This window comes from Mustela nivalis, assembly GCF_964662115.1.
Source record: "Mustela nivalis genome assembly, chromosome: 3".
In the NCBI taxonomy this organism is placed as follows: Eukaryota; Metazoa; Chordata; class Mammalia; order Carnivora; family Mustelidae; genus Mustela; species Mustela nivalis.
Genome location: NC_139022.1, coordinates 86191713 through 86211355, shown reverse-complemented (window position 1 = coordinate 86211355; position 19643 = coordinate 86191713). Strand labels below are relative to the sequence as shown.

The window sequence follows — 19643 nt, the reverse complement described above, 5'->3', positions numbered from 1 at the left end:
CTGGGTGTGGAAAATGATTACGAAACAAAATAATAGATTCAGAGGAAACTGACACAGGCTAATGCTGAAAATGGTAGGAAAACAATAAAATCTGGAAAAAGCCTTAAAGGAATCACAAAAGGTGGGCAAAGAGACTCAACAAAGCAACTTTGATGTACTGCTATTAAAAAAAAATAATAAAGCCATCTCATGTTTATATCCCAAGGAGTTGAGACTCTTCAAAACACTGTTGACCTTTTTTTTTTTTTAATCAGTGCACACAGTTGACATCTGCACTTAATGGGTACAGGGTGGATCCCAGAGGAAATGAGGTTCAGATAGAAAGAACAGCAGCAGCTTGGACAAGGTAGAGAATGGGGCAGTCAGGGAAACAAGAAGGCCATAGGATCTCTTCTCAGTTTTTTTTTTTGTTGTTGTTGTTGTTAGGCTAATCTTGGGGTCATGGTTGAGAAACCAGATTAGCCGTTAGACCTTGAAAAAGTGAATCTCTGCCATTCAGGCTTCATTCCACAGTAACATAGGGAATACTGCCTATGTGGAAGATGCTAGCCGTGAGGGAGGTGAACACAAAGGAAGTGTGGAACCTGTCCTGAGAGATTCTAGCAGGGGAAGAAGATCTACACATAAATTACAATTTTATTAGATCTCATTTGCATAATGATTCATAATTTACAAGTGTTTTCATATATGTTTGATTTTTAAAACATCACTCTCAGGTAACCATCCTTTTTTAGATGAGGAAACTCAAATCCAGCAAGGTTAGGTACATTGATGAAGATAGCAAGCCAGTAGATAGTTTTGAACAACATCTTCAAATTTTAAGTTCTATTTCCATGACATCTTGCTGTTCTCTAGTATTCATAAAAAACAGTGTGTTATAGGTAGTAAATATAAATATTGTCCTAGGGAATGGAGTTGGGAAACTTTTTGTAAAAGTCCAGATAGTATTTTAGACTTTGTATGCCATAGAGTATTGATTGGAACTACTCCCATTTTGGTGTGAAAGAAGTTGTAGACAACACTTCAATGAATGGGTGTAGCCATGTGCCACTGACACGGTATGTATAAAAACAGTTCAAATCCAGTATTTTGTCTGTCTTTGCTATAGAGGGTAATAGGAAGACAGGCTCCTCTCTTATTGGCAGTGGTGTACTAGTAAATATTTAGTAAGTGCATCTCTAGGTGAGGAAAACCTGATTTGTAATGTTTGCCAATTTCTGTGTTGAAAATATTCCCATCAAGGCCTACTTCAAGCAACCAGACTGAAGTGCCAGAAAGTTCAGTTGGAAAAAGATGCATTTAAGCCAGTCTTAGCGTATCACTGCCTGAGACTGTCACTGAAGAGTTCTGGGCTATAGGTAGAATTTCAACAGGTTAAGTTAGTGTATAGATGGAGGAGAAAGAACAAAAGGAATATCTTAAGAGCAGGCAAGTGCCAACCATGTCCTGGGAATGATGGCCATCTCAGTTGGCTTGGAGCACAGTGTATGAGTAAGTGTAAAGACAGGTGGATGAGTGGTCCCACCAGGTCTGGAGTGCTGACAGCCTTGAGTGCTAGCCAAAGAGCTTGGGATTTGTTGAGTGGGGACCTGTGGCCTCTGAAGCTTGTTAACCTGAGGGCAGTTATGATCATAGTTGTATTTTATTAAGATGTCTCGGTAGCCACCTGAAATTAGCAGAAGAGAAATTGGAGGAAAGGAGGCTCCTTGAAAGAGAGAACCATCACTAAGATGCAAAACCGGTCAGAGAGAGGTGTTAAATTAAAATAATCAGTCTAGCTCGGTAAACAAAGTCGGAGAAAGTAGAGTAATTTCCTACCCAGAGTAGTGTAAGTCTGACATGTTCTTTGTCCTTCTTTCTTTCTTGCTTCCACCCCTTTCTTATTTCTATTCGTCATAGACTGGCTATAGTGCAGTGGGTTTCCAATTTGGGAGTGCCTCAGAACCCAGAAGCCTTCTTAAAGGAAGGCCTTGTGACCTGAACCCTTATCTTCTGAATTCCATGTGTTATTTCCATGACATCTCATTGCATCCTACTCTGTATGAAAAGCAGTGTGTGATAGTGAGTTTTCAGTAGAAGAACACTGAGCTCTGGAGCAGAGACCCCACCCCCAGTGTTCCAACTTCAGTTCATCTGGGGTGGGGTCTGAAAATGTGCATTTATAACAAATTCCCGGGTAAAACTTCTGGCTTTGTAACCAGTTTGAGAACCACTGCTGTGGCAAATACTAGGACTCTCAATATGGATGTGTCTTAGTTATCTCACACCCAAGTATGGAGTACTGAGCTCTTTACTCACGCCTCAAACCTGCCAGATTCCCCAGTTTTTCCCTACTGTAGCAAACAGCAGCACATTTACTTTTTTTTTTTTTTTTCTGGCAAGAAGCTTCAGAGTCTCCCTCCTCTTCTTCTTTTTTACTCCCCTCCATTCACTTGTTGAATCATGAAGCTCTGTTGCTTCTGGGTACTAAGTGTCTCTTCAGTCCACACACTGTCCTTTAGTCCCACTACTGCCACCTTAGTTAGGCACCAGCATCTGATGGTTCATAGAGGCCTTCCGCATAGAGTCCTGCATTCCTACATGTCCTTCTCCAACATTCTCCACACTGCGGGCAAGGTGATTTTTTTAATAAAATACATCTGATCATGTCCCTCCTCAGTATAAAGTACTTGTTTTCACTTGCCCTTGGAATAAGGCCCAAGTCATAGCATGGTCTGCAAGGCTCTGTGTGCCATGGACCGCCTGTTCCTCCACACTCACTTCATTCAGAGCACATCTCTCACTTTCCACCTTCCAGTCACGTGGATATCCTGTCAGCCTTTGGAACTGTCATTCTTATTCTGGAAGCTGGTCCTTTGGCATACAACCTAGAACACTCTTTTTCTTCACACTTTGTTTGTACAAGCCCCGGCTGTTTTTCACATTTTAGCATAGAGGTCCCATCCTCAACGAAGTGTTGGTTTATTCACTGGATTAAGTTAAATGGACTCATTGTACTTGTCCATGACGACTCTATTTCTCTTCTTAATATCCTTGTCAAAATAAAACTACTTCTCTGAGTGTATGGATTCCCATCTCAGGTCCAAGGTATCTGGAGAGAGAGACCATTTGTCTTATACACCACCTTGTCCCTATTTCTTAGTATCATGCCCATTGTATAACAGGAATGCAGTATTTTTTTTTCCTCCCTTTTTTTATGTTTAGTTTTATTATTTTCTTTGTGGTTGTTGTTTTTTAATTTTTAATTTTTTATAAACATATAATGTATTTTTATCCCCAGGGGTACAGGTCTCTGAATCGCCAGGTTTACACACTTCACAGCACTCACCATAGCACATACCCTCCCCAATGTCCATAACCCCATCACTCTCTCCCAACCCCCCTCCCCCCAGCAACCCTCAGTTTGTTTTGTGAGATTAAGAGTCACTTATGGTTTGTCTCCCTCCCAATCCCATCTTGTTTCATTTATTTTTCTCCTACCCCCTTAACCCCCCCCCCCCATGTTGCATCTCCACTTCCTCATATCAGGGAGATCATATGATAGTTGTCTTTTGCCGAATAACTTATTTCACTAAGCATGATACCCTCTAGTTCCATCCACATCATCGCAAATGGCAAGATTTCATTTCTTTTGATGGCTGCATAATATTCCATTGTGTATATTTACCACATCTTCTTTATCCATTCATCTGTTGATGGACATCTAGGTTCTTTCCATAGTTTGGCTATTGTGGACATTGCTGCTATAAACATTTGGGTGCATGTGCCCCTTCGGTTCACTACATTTGTATCTTTAGGGTAAATACCCAGTAGTACAATTGCTGGGTCATAGGGTAGTTCTATTTTCAACATTTTGAGGAACCTCCATGCTGTTTTCCAGAGTGGTTGCACCAGCTTGCATTCCCACCAACAGTGTAGGAGAGTTCCTCTTTTTCTACATCCTCACCAGCATTTGTCATTTCCTGACTTGTTAATTTTACCCATTCTAACTGGTGTGAGGTACTATCTCATTGTGGTTTTGATTTGTATTTCCCTGATGCCGAGTGATGTGGAGCACTTTTTCATGTGTCTGTTGGCCATCTGAATGTCTTCTTTGCAGAAATGTCTGTTCATGTCTTCTGCCCATTTTTTGATTGGATTATTTGTTCTTTGGGTGTTGAGTTTGAGAAGTTCTTTATAGATCTTGGATACTAGCCCTTTGTCTGACATGTCATTTGCAAATATCTTCTCCCATTCTTTCAGTTGTCTTTTGGTTTTGTTTACCGTATCCTTTGCTGTGCAAAAGATTTTGATCTTGGTGAAATCCCAGTAGTTCATTTTTACCCTTGCTTCTCTTACCTTTGGCGATGTTTCTAGAAAGAAGTTGCAGGGGCTGGGGTCAAAGATGTTGCTGCCTGTGTTCTCCTCAATGATATTGATGGACTCCTATCTCACATTGAGGTCTTTCATCCATTTTGAGTCTATTTTTGTGTGTGGTGTAAGGAAATGGTCCAGTTTCATTCTTCTGGATGTGGCTGTCCAATTTTCCCAACACCATTTGTTGAAGAAACTGTCTTTTTTCCATTGGACATTCTTTCCTGCTCTGTCAAAGATTAGTTGATCATAGAGTTGAGGGTCTATTTCTGGGCTCTCTATTCTGTTCCATTGATGTATGTGTCTGTTTTTGTGCCAGTACCATACTTTCTTAATGATGACAGCTTTGTAATAGAGCTTGAAGTCTAGAATTGTGATGCCACCAACTTTGGCTTTCTTTTTCAACATTCCTCTGGCCATTCAGGGTCTTTTCTGCTTCCATATAAATTTTAGGATTATTTATTCCATTTCTTTGGAAAAAAAATTATGGTATTTTGATAGGGATTACATTAAATGTATAGATTACTTTATGTAGCATAGACATTTTCACAATATTTGTTTTTCCAATTCATGAGCATGGAATGTTTTTCCATTTCTTTGTGTCTTCCTCAATATCTTTTATGGGTACTTTATAGTTTTCTGAGTACAGATTCTTTGCCTCTTTGTTTAGGTTTATTCCTAAGTATCTTATGGTTTGGGGTACTATTGTACAGAGGATTGACTCTGTAATTTCTCTTTCCTCTGTCTTGCTGTTGGTGTATAGAAATGAAATTGATTTCTGTGCATTGATTTTATATACTGACACTTTACTGAATTCCTGTTTCAGTTCTAGTAGTTTTGGGGTGGACTCTTTTGGGTTTTCCACTTAAAGTATTGTATTATCTGCAAAGAGTGAGAGTTTGACTTCTTTGCTGATTCAGATGTCTTTTATTTCTTTTTATTGTCTGATTGCTGAGGCTAGGACTTCTAGTATTGTGTTGAATATCAGTGGTGGTAGTGGACATCCCTGCTGTGTTCCTGACCTTAGTAAAAAGCTCTCAGTTTTTCTCCATTGAGAATGATATTTGCTGTGGGTTTTCCATACATGGCTTTGATGATATTGAAGTATGTACCCTTTATCCCTACACTGTGAAGAGTTTTGATTAAGAAAGGATGCTGTACTTTGTCAAATGCTTTTCTGCATCTATTGGGAGTACCATATGGTTCTTGTTCTTTCTTTTATTAATGTATTTTATCACAGTGATTTGTGGATGTTGAACCAACCTTGCAGCCCTGGAATGAATCCCACTTGGTCGTGGTTAATACTTTTAATGTACTGTTGGATCCTATTGGCTAGCATTTTGGTGAGAATTTTTGCATCATTGTTCATCAAGGATCTTGGTCTGTAATTCTCCTTTTTGGTGGGGTCTTTGTCTGGTTTTGGGATCAAGGCAATGGTGGCCTCATAAAATGAGTTTGGAAGTTTTCCTTCCATTTCTTTTTTTTGGGGAACAGTTTCAGGAGAATAGGTATTAATTCCTCTTTAAATGTTTGGTACAATTCCCCTAGGAAGCCCTCTGGCCCTGGGTTCTTGTTTGTTGGGAGATTTTGATGACTCTTTCAATCTCCTTACTGGTTATGGGTCTGTTCAGGTTTTCTGTTTCTTCCTGGTTCAGTTTTGGTAGTTTGTATGTCTCTAGGAATGCATCTATTTCTTCCAAATTGTCAAGTTTGCTGGCATATAGCTGTTAATAATATGTTCTTATAATTTTTTGTCTTTCTTTGGTTTGGGTTGTGATCTCTCCTCTTTCATTCATGATTTTATTAATTTGGGTCATTTCTATTTTGATAAGTCTGGCCAGGGGTTTATTAATCTTATTAATTCTTTCAAAGAACCAGCTCCTAGTTTGATTGATTTGTTCTACTGGTTTTTGTTTTTTTGTTTTTTTTCTGTTTCTATTTCATTGATTTCTGCTCTGATGTTTATTATTTCTCTTCTCCTGCTGGGTTTCTATTTCTTCCCGGTTCAGTTGTGGTAGTTTATATGTCTCTAGGAAAGCATCCATTTCTTCCAGATTGTCAAATATGTTGGCATAGAGTTGCTCATAGTATTTTCTTATAATTGTTTGTATTTCTTTGGTGTTAGTTGTGATCTCTCCTCTTTCATTCATGATTTTATTTATTTGGGTCGTTTCTCTTTTCTTTTTGATAAGTCTGGCCAGGGGTTTATCAATCTTATTAATTCTTTCAAAGAACAGCTCCTTGTTTCATTGATTTGTTCTCTTGTTTTTTTGGTTTCTATTTCATTGATTTCTGCTCTGATCTTTATGATTTATCCTTCTGGGTTTAGGGTTTCTTTCTTGTTCTTTCTCTAGCTTCTTTAAATGTAGCATTAGGTTGTGTACTTGAGACCTTTCTTGTTTCTTGAGAAAGGCTTGTACTGCTATATATTTTCCTCTCAGGACTGCCTTTGCTGTGTCTCACAGATTTTGAACCATTGTGTTTTCATTATCATTTGTTTTCATGAATTTTTTCAATTCTTCTTTAATTTCCTGGTTGACCCATTCATTCTTTAGAAGGATGCTGTTTAGTCTCCATGTATTTGGGTTCTTTCCATATTTCCTCTTGTGGTTGAGTTTACCTTCAGAGCACTGTGGTCTGAAAATATGCAGGGAATGATCCCAATCTTTTGATACCAGTTGAGACCTGATTTAGGACCCAGGATGTGATCTATTCTGGAGAATGTTCCATGTGCACTGGAGAAGAATGTGTATTCTGTTGCTTTGGGATAGAATGTTGTGAGTATATCTGTGATGTCCATCTGGTCCAGTGTGGGCATAGATATTTAAAATTGTTAGATCTTCTTGTTGGACAGACCCTTTGAGTATGATATAGTGTCCTTCCTCATCTCTTATTACAGTCTTTGGCTTAAAATCTAATTGATCTGATATAAGGATTGCCACCCCTGCTTTCTTCTGATGTCCATTAGCATAGTAAATTGTTTTCCACCCCCTCACTTTAAATCTGGAGGTGTCTTCAGGTCTGAAATGGGCTTCTTGTAGGCAACATATAGATGGGTTTTGGTTTTTTATCCATTCTGATACCCTGTGTCTTTTAATTGGGGCATTTAGCCCATTAACATTCAGGGTAACTATGGAGAGAGATGAATTTAGTATTGCCTGTAAGGTGACTGTTACTGTATATGTATATTGTCTCTATTCCTTTCTGATCTACCACTTGTAGGCTCTCTCTTTGCTTAGAGAACCCCTTTCAATATTTCCTGTAGAGCTGGTTTGGTGTTTGCAAATTCTTTCAGTTTTTGTTTGTCCTGGAAGCTTTTAATCTCTCCTTCTATTTTCAACGATAGCCTAGCTGGGTATAGTATTCTTGGCTGCATGTTTTTCTCGTTTAGTGCTCTGAATATATCATGCCAGCTCCTTCTGGCCTGCCAGGTCTCTGTAGATAAGTTTGCTGCCAATCTAATATTTTTACCATTGTATGTTACAGACTTCTTTTCCCGGGCTGCTTTCAGGATTTTCTCTTTGTTACTAAGACTTGTAAATCTTGTAAATTTTACTATTAGGTGATGGGGTGTGGACCTATTCTTGTTGATTTTTAGGGGGGTTCTCTGCACTTCCTGGATTTTGATGTTTGTTCCCTTTTCCATATTAGGGAAATTCTCTCCAATAATTCTCTCCAATATACCTTCTGCTCCCCCCCCCCTCTCTTCTTCTTCTGGAATCCCAATTTTTCTAATGTTGTTTCATCTTATGGTGTCTCTTATCTTTCGAATTCTCCCCTCGTTGTCCAGTAGCTGTTTGTCCCTCTTTTGCTCAGCTTCTTTATTCTCTGTCATTTGGTCTTCTATATCACTAATTCTTTCTTCTGCTTCATTTATCCTAGCAGTGAGAGCCTCCATTCTTTATTGCACCTCATTAATAGCTTTTTTGAGTTCAACTTGGTTAGATTTTAGTTCTTTTATTTTTCCAGAAAGGGATTTTATCTCTCCTGAGAGGGTTTCTCTAATATCTTTCATGCCTTTTTCAAGCCCGGCTAGAACCTTGAGAATTGTCATTCTGAACTCTAGATCTGACATATTACCAATGTCTGTATTGGTTAGGTCCCTAGCCTTTGGTACTGCCTCTTGTTCTTTTTTTTGTGGTGAATTTTTCCACCTTGTCATTTTGTCCAGATAAGAGTATATGAAGGAGCAAGTAAAATACTAAAAGGGTGGCAAAGACCCCAGGAAAATACACTTTAACTAAATCAGAAGAGACCCCAAATCATGTGGGGGTGGAGAAAGGGGATAAAAAGGGGTTCAGAAAAAAAAAGAAACAAGTAAAAAAAGAAAACAAATAAAGAAAGAATATATAAAAGAAAAAAAAATATATATATATATATCTTAGATAAACTAGTTAAAAAACGTTAAAAAAGAAAAGGGTAAAAGTTAAAAAAAATTAGCAGAAGAAAAAAAATTGAAAAAAAAATTAAATTACCTGCAAGACTAAAAAGTCATGGGGAGAAAGCCATGAGTTGCTTGTTTTGCTTTCTCTTCCTCTGGAATTCCTGTGCTCTCCTTGGTATTGAACCTGCACTCCTTGGTAGGTGAACTTGGTCTTGGCTGGATTTCTTGTTGATCTTCTGGGGAAGGGGCCTGGTGTAGTGATTCTCAAGTGTCTTTGCCCCAGGCGGAATTGCACTGCCCTTACCAGGGACCAGGTTGAGTAATCTGCTCGGGTTTGCTTTCGGGAGCTTTTGTTCCCTGAACGCTTTCCGTAGAGTTCTAGAGGACAAGATTGAAAATGGCAGCCTCCCAGTCTCTGGCCCAGAGGAGCCAAGAGCTTGGGGCCCCACTCCTCAGTGAGCCCTCAGAGAATAGCACCCAATCACTCCCGTCTCTCTGGCCTCTGGCTGCGCTCCGAGCTCACTGAGCCTGCGACCAGTTCAAGGTAACCCTGAGCTGAGAGCTCACTCCTCGGCTCTGTCTCTGTAGCCAGCTTCCCCGTTCTAATACGTGCAAGCTCTGTGACACTCAGACACCCCCAATCCTTCTGTGACCCTGCGGGACCTGTGGCCACGTTGACCCCGCGTGGGCTTCACCCCGTTTTTTTTTTGCCTCTGGAGCAATGTCCCTCAGTGGAACAGAGTTTTAAAAGTCCTGATTTAGTGCTCCGTTGCTCTGCCAGTTGCTGGGAGCCAGCCCCTCCCCACGCGGTCTATCTTCTCTTCTTCTCCGTCTGTCCTACCTTTCAGAAAGTGGTTGATTTTCTGTTTCTAGAATTGTTCTTCTTCTCTTTGATCTCACGTTGGATTTGTAGGTGTTTGCAATGTTTAGATAAACTATCTAGCTGATCTCCTGCTACCTGATGTTGTCTCAGCCTGCTACTTCTCCATCATCTTGACTCTCCACAGGAATGCAGTATTTTTGACTTGTAATCCTTCCTTCATGATTTCCTCCCTTTATCTCCATTCCTTCTCTTGAATACTATAAAACACACTATTGGTTTCTTACCAACATTCATTTCCCAACCTTCTTCTTTGCTAACAGAACTTGCTTTTATTCAAGTTATTATCTATATAATATGGCCAGAGATGACTGAAGAGATTTATTGAGGAGAAAGTTATTTTATTTTGTGTTGATGTAGAATTAAAGCAAACTCAAACTAAGAAAAGTTAAAAGGAACTAAACTATTGACTCTCCAGTATGAAAGAAACTCATTCATTTGTCTGTCTACTCATCCCAGAAGGACTGGTGTATGTGCAACAATGTAGTAGGCATTGGATGCTAATGGTGAACAAAACAGGTAGGATTGTTTCCCTTGTAACAAGTAGGATTTTCCCCTGTGTGTGTGTGTTTGTGTGTGTGTTGGATGTGTGCAGTAGTGTTCCAGAGAGAGAGAGTATCATGTGTAAAAACCTGAAACTGAGATGATCATGACATGTTGGAAGAACTGAAAACAAGTCAGTTTGAATAAAGTGGGAAATGGTGACATATGTGGGCAAACATATACAGAGAGGAGTGTCATGAAGGTTTTTTTTGGCCATATTAGGAGATTTATCCTGAGAATAATGGGGATTTTTGGAAGGATTTGAACCAAGGCAAAGCATTTCCCACAGCATCCAGGTGGATCCTGCAGGAGATTAACCTGAAGGGTGAGAGAGGAAGCAGTAAAAACAGAGGAAGCTATGGAAGGTCATTAGCCTATTTGTGCCTAAATTTTTTCATCATGGAACATGTGAAAAAATGATATTTTTTACACATTGTTTAAACTGGAGGGAATTTGTAGCCCCTGATTAGGCTTCCAGCTGTCGGAGGCAACAAGCCTGGGGATTTGTGCTCCTAGGCCAGTTCTACTGGCTGAAGAAAATCTGGTATCTAGGCATTTCTGTACACCTGTAAGCCATTGTCTACACATCTGATGGAAAGTTCTGCTTTAATCCTATCTCTGTTGCTTACCCTCTCTCTTTTAAGACCTTGAATGTGAAATGCAAATGATTTCAAGGAGAAGGAGGTCCTTTGGCTGAATTGCCACCAGTTGCTTTCCAGCTTCCTACTACCTCTCTGTCTGGTCCTCTCCTTGTAGCTTCTAAATGGCTCAGCACTTTCAGATAATTGTGATTTCTTGGTATCTTTCTCTACCACCTTTCAGATCCACACAGTCAAACCTCTAGGTACATTCCCTCAGGGCTCTGTGCCAAGGAGATGACAGTGGGTACAACAGTGACGTCAATTGGTTCAGTCACACTAATGTTTAAGACGACACAGTCTTACTCCACCAGAATAGTAACACACAAGTGTCAAGAAGGTCATTAATGTGAGATTATACCTGTAGGATTTTTTGACTAGGAACACACTAACACAGCTGAGGTGTAAAGTAGAGAGGAATTGGAAGTAGCAAGGATACCCACAGAGCCCCTGACTCAACCTCTCAGAGCACAGTTATTTGCTAGGTAGATTAAAGTGGTGCTTAATTTGCATAAAAAAGGAGTTAGGCTTTGTTGGAGACTGCAGTGCCTCTAGGCTGTGCTCCATAATAAACAATACTTTGTAGTCAGGGAATTTGTTTCATCAAAAAGCCTCCTGGAAAGTTCTAACAAGCATTTTGTAATTAAATTTCAAAATATCCCTATGAAGCAGACAGTGGACTGTTTTTCTGCCTTGTTCAGAAGGAAACCTACTGAGACATGAAGAGGTTGGAAGACCTGTGACAGGGGACATCCCTAGAAGGCTGGCCTCTTGATCTCTGGATTTCCCACAGAGCTGATAGGAGGTGATGGTTCACTTATCATGTCCATGAGAGTAAGTAATGCATCTGCAAAGAGGAAGGATATCAATAGGGTGAGCAGACTGATGCTTCACTAATTCTGTAGCCCAGTGGATCTCTACTTCAGTGACATCATATGTATCACTAGGCCACTCTCAAGTTTTTTATCTAGCCAGGGCCCAAATACCTGGACAATCTCATTCAGTTTGTCAGGTTAGGACCAAGCCTGTGTATCTTCAAGTAAGTGTTTCTGAGTGATCTTAATATAGACTGTGTTAGTTTGCTGGGGCTGTCATTACAAAATACCACAGACCCAGTGGCTTAAGCAATAGAAATGTATTTTCCCACAGTTGTGGAGGTTAGAAGTATGAGAGACAAAGATATGGGTGGGACTGGTTCCTTCTGAGGCTCTTCTCCCTGGCTTACAGATGGCTGACTTCTCCAGGTTTCACATGGTCTTCTGTCTGTATTCATCTGTGTCCCCCAACTCTTCTTCTTCTTCTTTTTTTTTAAAGATTTTATTTATTTATTTGACAGAGAGAGACATACTGAGAGAGGGAACACAAGGAGCGGAAGTGGGAGAGGGAGAAGCAGGCTTCCCGCTGAGCAGGGAGCCCGATGTGGGGCTAGATCCCAGGACCCTAGGATCATGACCTGAGTTGAAGGCAGACACTTAACGACTGAACCCAGGTACCCCCCCCCCAACTCTTCTTTTTATAAGGACACCAGTCATATTGGATTAGAGTCTACCCTAACATCTTCATCTTTTTTTTTTTTTTTGAGATTTTATTTATTTATATGACCAAGATTCCAAGTAGTCAGAGAGGCAGGCGATGGGAGGGGGGAAACAGGCTCCCCGCTAAGCAGAAAGCCTGACGCAGGGCTCAATCCCAGGAACCTGAAGTCATTACCTGAGCTGAAGGCAGAGGCTTAATCCACTGAACCACCCAGGCACCCCCCTAACATCTTCATTTTAACACAATCACTTCTGTAAATAACATTTCCAAATATAGTCACATTCTGATGTACTAAAAATTAAGACTAAAGCACAAATGTTTGGATACTGTGGCAGGGAATGAGGCGGGGGGGGGGGGGGGTAGGACAGTGGGGGATAGGGAGGTGGGAGCGTGGGGAGTGCACGTTGGGAGATCAGGATACAGTTCAGGTCATAGCATAGGCCAAACTTGGCACTGCTACAGGCTGACTCATCATTTGGGGCTTTAAGGTAGAATAGGCTTTAAGATGGTGAGGACTTGCCCTCTGTTTTATAGATAAAAGAAGCCTAGGGACAAACACCTTTTCAAAGTAAAGTGATGGTCAGCACCACACCTTCCTGCCACCATCCAGGATAGTTGAAACATTCCTTATTCATCCACTGAGCAGGACATGCCGCCAGGTGCTCGGTTGGTAGAGGTCAAATGAACGACTCAGAGAATGAGTTCCTCCAGTGATACGTTCCCTACACCGCTCATCCTTATATCTTCAGAAGAGGTTATTTTCATATTGTGAGGGGGATAATGAGATGACAATTCTAGAAATACAAAGTCTCTTTCTAAGCAACAGTTCAGAGAAGCTTGGTAAAAGGAAGACACAGTTTTTTCCCAGAGCTCTGTTTCATTTCTTGGAGGTATTTTCTTCCATAGAAGTAGACAGCAAACTTCCTTTGACCAGAATCACCAAGAGAGTGGCGATTCCACTCCACTTTCTCAGGACATGTTCCCCATCTTATGTCGTTGGCTTGACGATCAATGTCTAAGTGTATTTCTAACTAGATAATAGCATAGATGGCTATGTCCACGGCCAGGATAAGATTCTTAAACCTATTCTATGTGTCACTGAGGCAGGGAAAAGTATCTGTAGCTTTGCTCCTGAAGGCACCTACTATGTGGAGAAAAACTGCACCCATTACTCACTGCTACCAATCCTGTGGCAGTGGGGCCTAGAGATAAGGATGGTTTGAGGGAGACTGCTCCTTGGCACAAAGCAAGAAGCTTACACTTGCCAGTGGCAAACTTATTATTCTTCCCAGTGTAATTCAGAAGCCAGGGTTTCTAGAATCTGCAGTTTGTTTATGTCTTCCCATCTCTATCCCACAGAACTTCCTTGGGAACATGGAGACTTAGCACACTTGGCCCCTGGGCCTGGCAACCACACCCCCCATTCTGTGACATCCGACACAGTGGCCCTGGCATATTAAAGAGATTATGTAGACCCACCGTGTGGCATGGTGTACCCCTGTAGCCTTTTCAGGCGCAGTTTTAAAAGTCAGCAGCTGCAGTAATTCACTATAAACTTCCCACAAGGCTTTTGAACCTAACAAATAGACTGTGATTTTACAAAACCAGGGTTGTGTCCCCTTAAAGCTCACCTACCACAGCATATGTAACCGTGATGGGGATTTTGTGAGATTTATGACCTCCTCTCTAGGAAGGTAGTGAATTTTTCTAACCAGTTCATGTGACCTTGCTGCTTTGAGACAGCTGAAGCGGGAGCGAAGCGAGGGTTTTCTAATGGGACTTAACCCCTTCTCCATCCCCGTAACCCAGGCCCCAGTATTTATACCAGTGTCCTGCACACACGCATTCCTCTTTCTCCTGTGTGGACTCACCTCTTGGAGGTTTGAGGCCTCTGGGACATGCAGCAGCTTCCTCACCTTGGTGCTACCACCTGGTCTCTCTAACCCGGTGGTTGTCCACCGAGGGTGGTGTTGCCTGTCTTCCTCAGAAGACATTGGGTAATGTCTGGAGGCTTTGTGATTGTCATACCTGCTACTGGCATCCAACAGGCAGGGGTCAGGGATGCTGCTGAACACCCTGCACAGGCCAGCTGTGCCACAGCAAAGAATCATCTAGCCCAACATGCTCACAGTGCTAAGGTTGAGAAACCATGCTCTGAGCAATGACTGCCTCGTTCCCCTGTCCACAGTTTGTGGTCGGGACTTCCTCGTGCTGCCCACTTCTGCTGTTTTAGAGACGAACCCCTGCATCCCTCCCCACCTCCTGAGCCCTTCCTTCCCTCCCAGGGCTCCGCTGCTCTGTGCCCACCCCTCTTTCTCTTAAATCCTTCATCATTTCTCCTACAATTCCTTCTTTCCTCTTTGTCATAAATAGGGAGCAGATTTTCCCAACTTAGTGGGAATCCACAAAAAACAAAATACAGCAAATGATGGATGATTCAAAAACTTCTCTAAGACCTTTGAAATCTTTCTTTTTTATTGGAAAATTTCTCCTTGGACTAGTAACACCTTCCTTCCTCTGTTCTTCCCCCCTCCCCACCTCATTTTTTTTTTTTAAATTCTGGATTCTTTTACCTCTGTCCCTTATAAGGCCTTAGCTTCGACTTCAGGCTTCACTGGATTCAGCCTTGTTGACGACTCACTTTTTCATAAAGCTCTCTTCTTCCTTGTTTGCAGTGCGCACATTTATCTCCATCTGAAGCCTCTCTGCTGTCTCTCTTTAATAATTGTTAATGGATGATACAGTGACAAAATTCAGAATTTTTTCAACGGAATTTTCTTGCCACATGGTGTCAATAACAACTCTCAGCATCTGATGTGTGAATAGTGAATTGGCAACAGGTTTTGGGTAGCATTAGAAATATCTTTCATCAACATCTTTTATGAATCACAAAATGCTGTCTCTGCCTTTGAGTGTCCCTTTCTACAGCAAAATGGAGTGAAAACATATCATGGTCATCTCTCCATCTTTAACAGCCATGGGGCTTCTTCTCATATGAGTGGCTCCTATTATCCTACTCCTCTGAGATTTCTTTTGTTAGTATGACTTCAGTTTTTACTTTTATTTGGATGAACCCTGTATCCAAACACCCAACTGTATTTTCTCTTAGAATAATAGAAGACTCCTGTATTCTTCTCTGACCTTCTTGAAATTTTCTGCCCTAATAAAACCTTTGCTGTGACGTTTGGATTTTTGCTGGTCTCTGCAGCAGGAGTGGCCAGGCTGGTCTACCCATTGGGTGGGTTCCTGCTGAGGTATGACTGGCCCCTTTGGTTTTTTGAAGTGTTCTTTTAACACTCATGGTCTTGGAGCCATTGTGGGTTTCCTGCCCACAGAGGCATCTTCCATCTTTCCCTGAACCTTTGCCATTCTATGGTTTCTCTCAGAACGTCAGCATCTCCTCATGGGGAACCAAAGATTTCTTGGGCCCCCTCACATCCCACACAGAGTGTGGTGTGCTGAAATGCTCTTGCATCATTTTTCCTCCTGCTGCCTTCCCCAGCACTATTACTTCTGTGTTATCTCCGTATTGGTGCCAAATTGTAGGTTAGGGTTTGTCTAGGGGCTTATAGGCGAGTCTTCACTGTGAGTAGGAAGGCAAGCCAATATCCCCAATGTCAATCATCTACTATTTCTTAAGCACCCCTCCCCGCACCTTCCATTCCTAAATTCACTCTCTCCTTTTTCCCCACTGGTCCCCAGATCAAGCCAAATCAAACCAAACTAAACTGGCTGCAGGGGTTTTCTTTTTGTGCGGCTGTGCCTTTCCTGACACAGCGTTAGTGCAGGAGCCTCCACAGCCACTGTGGAGTTTGGGTTGGTACAAGCTGATTTTGCCCTTGGTAATTGAACCCTCTTTTTTCTAAATGCTTGTAATGCTTTGAGTCTGCAATACTCAAAGATGGTGCTTTGTTGTATTGCTAGTTATATTTTGTCCCATGTCCTACCTCCACAGCTTGTTGCAAGACTTTCAGGGTCTCTACACCTTTATGATAGCATGATAAGGTATTTGACCTTTGTCACCAGTTTCTGACACAGAGTCCCCAAAGCCCTTTTAATTCCCTAAGTGATAAGGGTGATGGGAACATCTTTTGTTCTGAGGAGCTATAGATTAAGTTAGTCACCAGTGGCCAATGATTGAATCAATCATGCCTACCTAAGGGAAGCTTTTCAAAAACCCCTAACTGATGAGATTTGAGGAGCTTCACAGTTGGTCAGCACATTAACACGTGGGAGGACAAAACATGTGAAGAGGGGATAGAAGCTTTGTGCACGCTCCTCCATGCCTTGCCCCATAAATATCTTCCACTTGGCTCTTCCTGAGTTGTACCCTTTATAAAAAACTGGTAAATGCAAGCATAGTATGTTCCTGAGTTCTGTAAACCATAGTAACAAATTAGTGAACCTGAGGGAAAAAGTTGTGGAAAATCCCAATTTATAACTGGTCTGAAATATGGAAGTCCTGGGATGCATGGCTGGTGCAAGACTAGTCTTTTGGGACTAGTCTGCTGGGACTAAGCCCTTAACACGTGGGGTCTGTGCTAGCTCTGGGTAGTTAGTGTCAGGATTTAATTGAATTGTTGGATGCCCAGTTGGTGTCTGGACAATCAGAGAATTGGTTGCTGTGAGAGAAAAAGAAAACCCTCTCGTTCAATGTCAGGAGTGTAAAAATGAGTAAAAGCAGCTCACTGTCACATGTTTCTTTGCATTCCTAAGGCTTAGAAATATACTATGTATCTCAGTAATTTTGACAGATTCTCTACTACTGTTTTAGAAAATGCTTTGAACCAGTGGGGGCAAGTGCTCAATATTATAATTCATTTTGAGTTGAAACTCAAGAAAAAGTCAGAAACTACTAGCCAACTTCTCTTATGGAGTTCTTTCCTCCTCTTTTAATGGAGGTTGTTACATTTCATTTAAGTCCAGGTGCCTAATTATCTTCATTCCTCAATAAATGGAAGTCATGATATTTTCAGGTTCATTTGTCTCATGTGGTAACGATGAGTGAGATATTTAACCTCCATTTTCAAGTTCACAAGTACCCTGTGAATGTGGGTTAGAAGGAGTGAATACGGGGAGGTGGGAGATATCCTAATGAAGTATAAGTAATGAACCCAAACCATGATTTTAAGTGAAATTCTATCTGATATGGTAAGTTACAAACACATTGTTTGAAGATTATTATTGCCTTAGCTTATAATAAGGCTGTTTTTAAAAGCTGTTGGTTGATGAGGCACTCCCTCCAGAGATAAAATTTAACCACCAAACTGCATCACAGTAAAGACACCCCTCCCCTCCCCGCATTTGATTTGTGTCTAGTGAACTAGCAGTAAGAAGATGTCACTTGTGACCTCTTCCATGGGAACTACGTGAGCTGTTGATTGTTTACTTCTGCCCTATGTCTAACATTTAGATATTTTCCTCTGATCCTCCAAAGAGGAAATGTGGAGATACACAGCCCCATCTGTTTACTGAGATCTAGAAAATGAATATTCTCTCTTTTCTTGTCCTCATGTCTGCCATCCAGGTAGCATGTTCCTGTGAGGTCGTTCCAGATACCTCACCGAGAATTCCATGTATGGAAGGAAGACAGATAAAGGTAGCTCGATTTGGTGTAAGTAATTGCATTTCACTTTCTCCTCTGAGTCCCTCTCAATCAGTTGGATCTAAATGGAATATAATCCCTTTGAATTCATTAGAAACTCCACGTGGTGGCCATCTGTTACAGATGGTGTGATCGGCTCCCTTAGTGGTATCCATAGTACTGTGGTCTCCTGAACAGCAGCTTCAGTATCATCACCCAAGAACTTGGTAGGAATTCAGAATCTCTGGCCCCATTTCAGACGTACTGAATCGTAAACTCCTGGCCATGTGTATTCTAACAAACTCTCTGGTGATTCCAACACACACTAACATTTAAGGGCTGCTGTAGTACCACTCTGCTTCTCACAACGTCTTGGGCAAAAGTATTAGATCCCCAGAGTACTTGTGAAAATACCGAATACTGGACCCCAACTCTGACTAACTGAAGCAGATTCTCCCCTTTTTACAAAGTACCCAGAATATTTGTATGTCCAGGGAAGTTTGAAAAGCCATGCCTTGTGTTTTGTTCAACACAGGCTGTGCATCAGAATCACCAAAAAAAAAAAAAAAAAAAACCAGAGATTTAAATTGACTAGCTGTGACATGTAGTCTGGGTGTTTGGATTCTTAAAGTTTCCCCACATAGTTCTCATCTGCAGCAAAGTATGAGAACCATGGCCTTATGTCATGCTAGAGACTGGAAAACTAAATATTCTATTTCTCCCAAGTATTTTAGGTTTTCAGATGACCTAACTTCTGCCAAGTAATTAATATCTGGGCATGATTCAAAAGGCATTCATGAAATAGTCTGACTCTGTGTTACTATGCAGTTATGGTTTTTCTGTGGAAGCAGTTAATGGTCCCCACTGTTCACCCCTAGTTTCCCAGACATCAGGAGGTAGGGGATCCATTTTACTGGCATTGAACTGAGTGGAGATGCAGGAAATCTAGAGCCTACAGTGGGAACAGAAGCTCCCTGATTTCCTTAGGCATCTGGTGACGATGTGGAATAGCTGTCCTGCTGACCAGCTTTTTCAGTATTATTCTACAAATCATCTAAGCAAAAGTCAGCTTAGAGCCCTTCTACCCATTTTGTAAGCATTTAATTCCTTTTAAATCCTTTACCACTTAAAACAGCTTGAGTGGTTTCATTATCTGCTAGTGAATTCTCACTGATCCATCTCTGTAAGGTCAGAATTTGTCCTTGATAGTGCCTGAATTGAGCTATGTTTTGTGTAATGTGAGCCCTTTTCTTTTCATTTAAAAATTGGATTTTTGTCCATCAGAAACAAAAATTAGTCATAAGAAAACTACTGTGGGGCCCAAACTTAGGATCCTCATTAGGAATAGCTCTCTTTCTAAATGTTATCCCCACCCTTCCCACAGTATGCATCCCTCCCAGGCTTGAGTGTTCAGGTCATATTTGTGATAAATATACAGTCTTGGTGTACTGACACTTGCCCCATCCAAGTCTGAAAAGTCCTTCCCATTTGGAAAGGCAAGAGTGATTCCTTTACTGATGGCTGAAAGATAGGAAATGGCTTTTTCCACTTATTTCAGGAGTCAAAAGCAAACATGAGTCTTGTTCTATAAAATCATAGATCTGCTTTGTATCTACCAAAGAGAGGACCAAGTTGAGTAAGCAACACAATTTTATTTTCAAATGATATTTGTGATGACCACTTTTTTTATATTAGGCATCTCTGATTTTTCAAGAGTATTTTCTA

At 41.1% G+C, this 19643-nt stretch overlaps 1 long non-coding RNA gene across 1 annotated transcript in view; it reads left to right on the top strand.

The window, feature by feature from the left end:
• The window catches only part of LOC309860705, an 85339-nt gene extending 67391 nt beyond the window's left edge, over window positions 1–17948 (top strand). Inside the window, exon 3 of the long non-coding RNA XR_014309545.1 lies at window positions 17862–17948. This is a non-coding gene — a long non-coding RNA (uncharacterized lncRNA). The remainder of the gene's footprint in view (window positions 1–17861) is intronic.
• Window positions 17949–19643: the final 1695 nt, after the last annotated feature.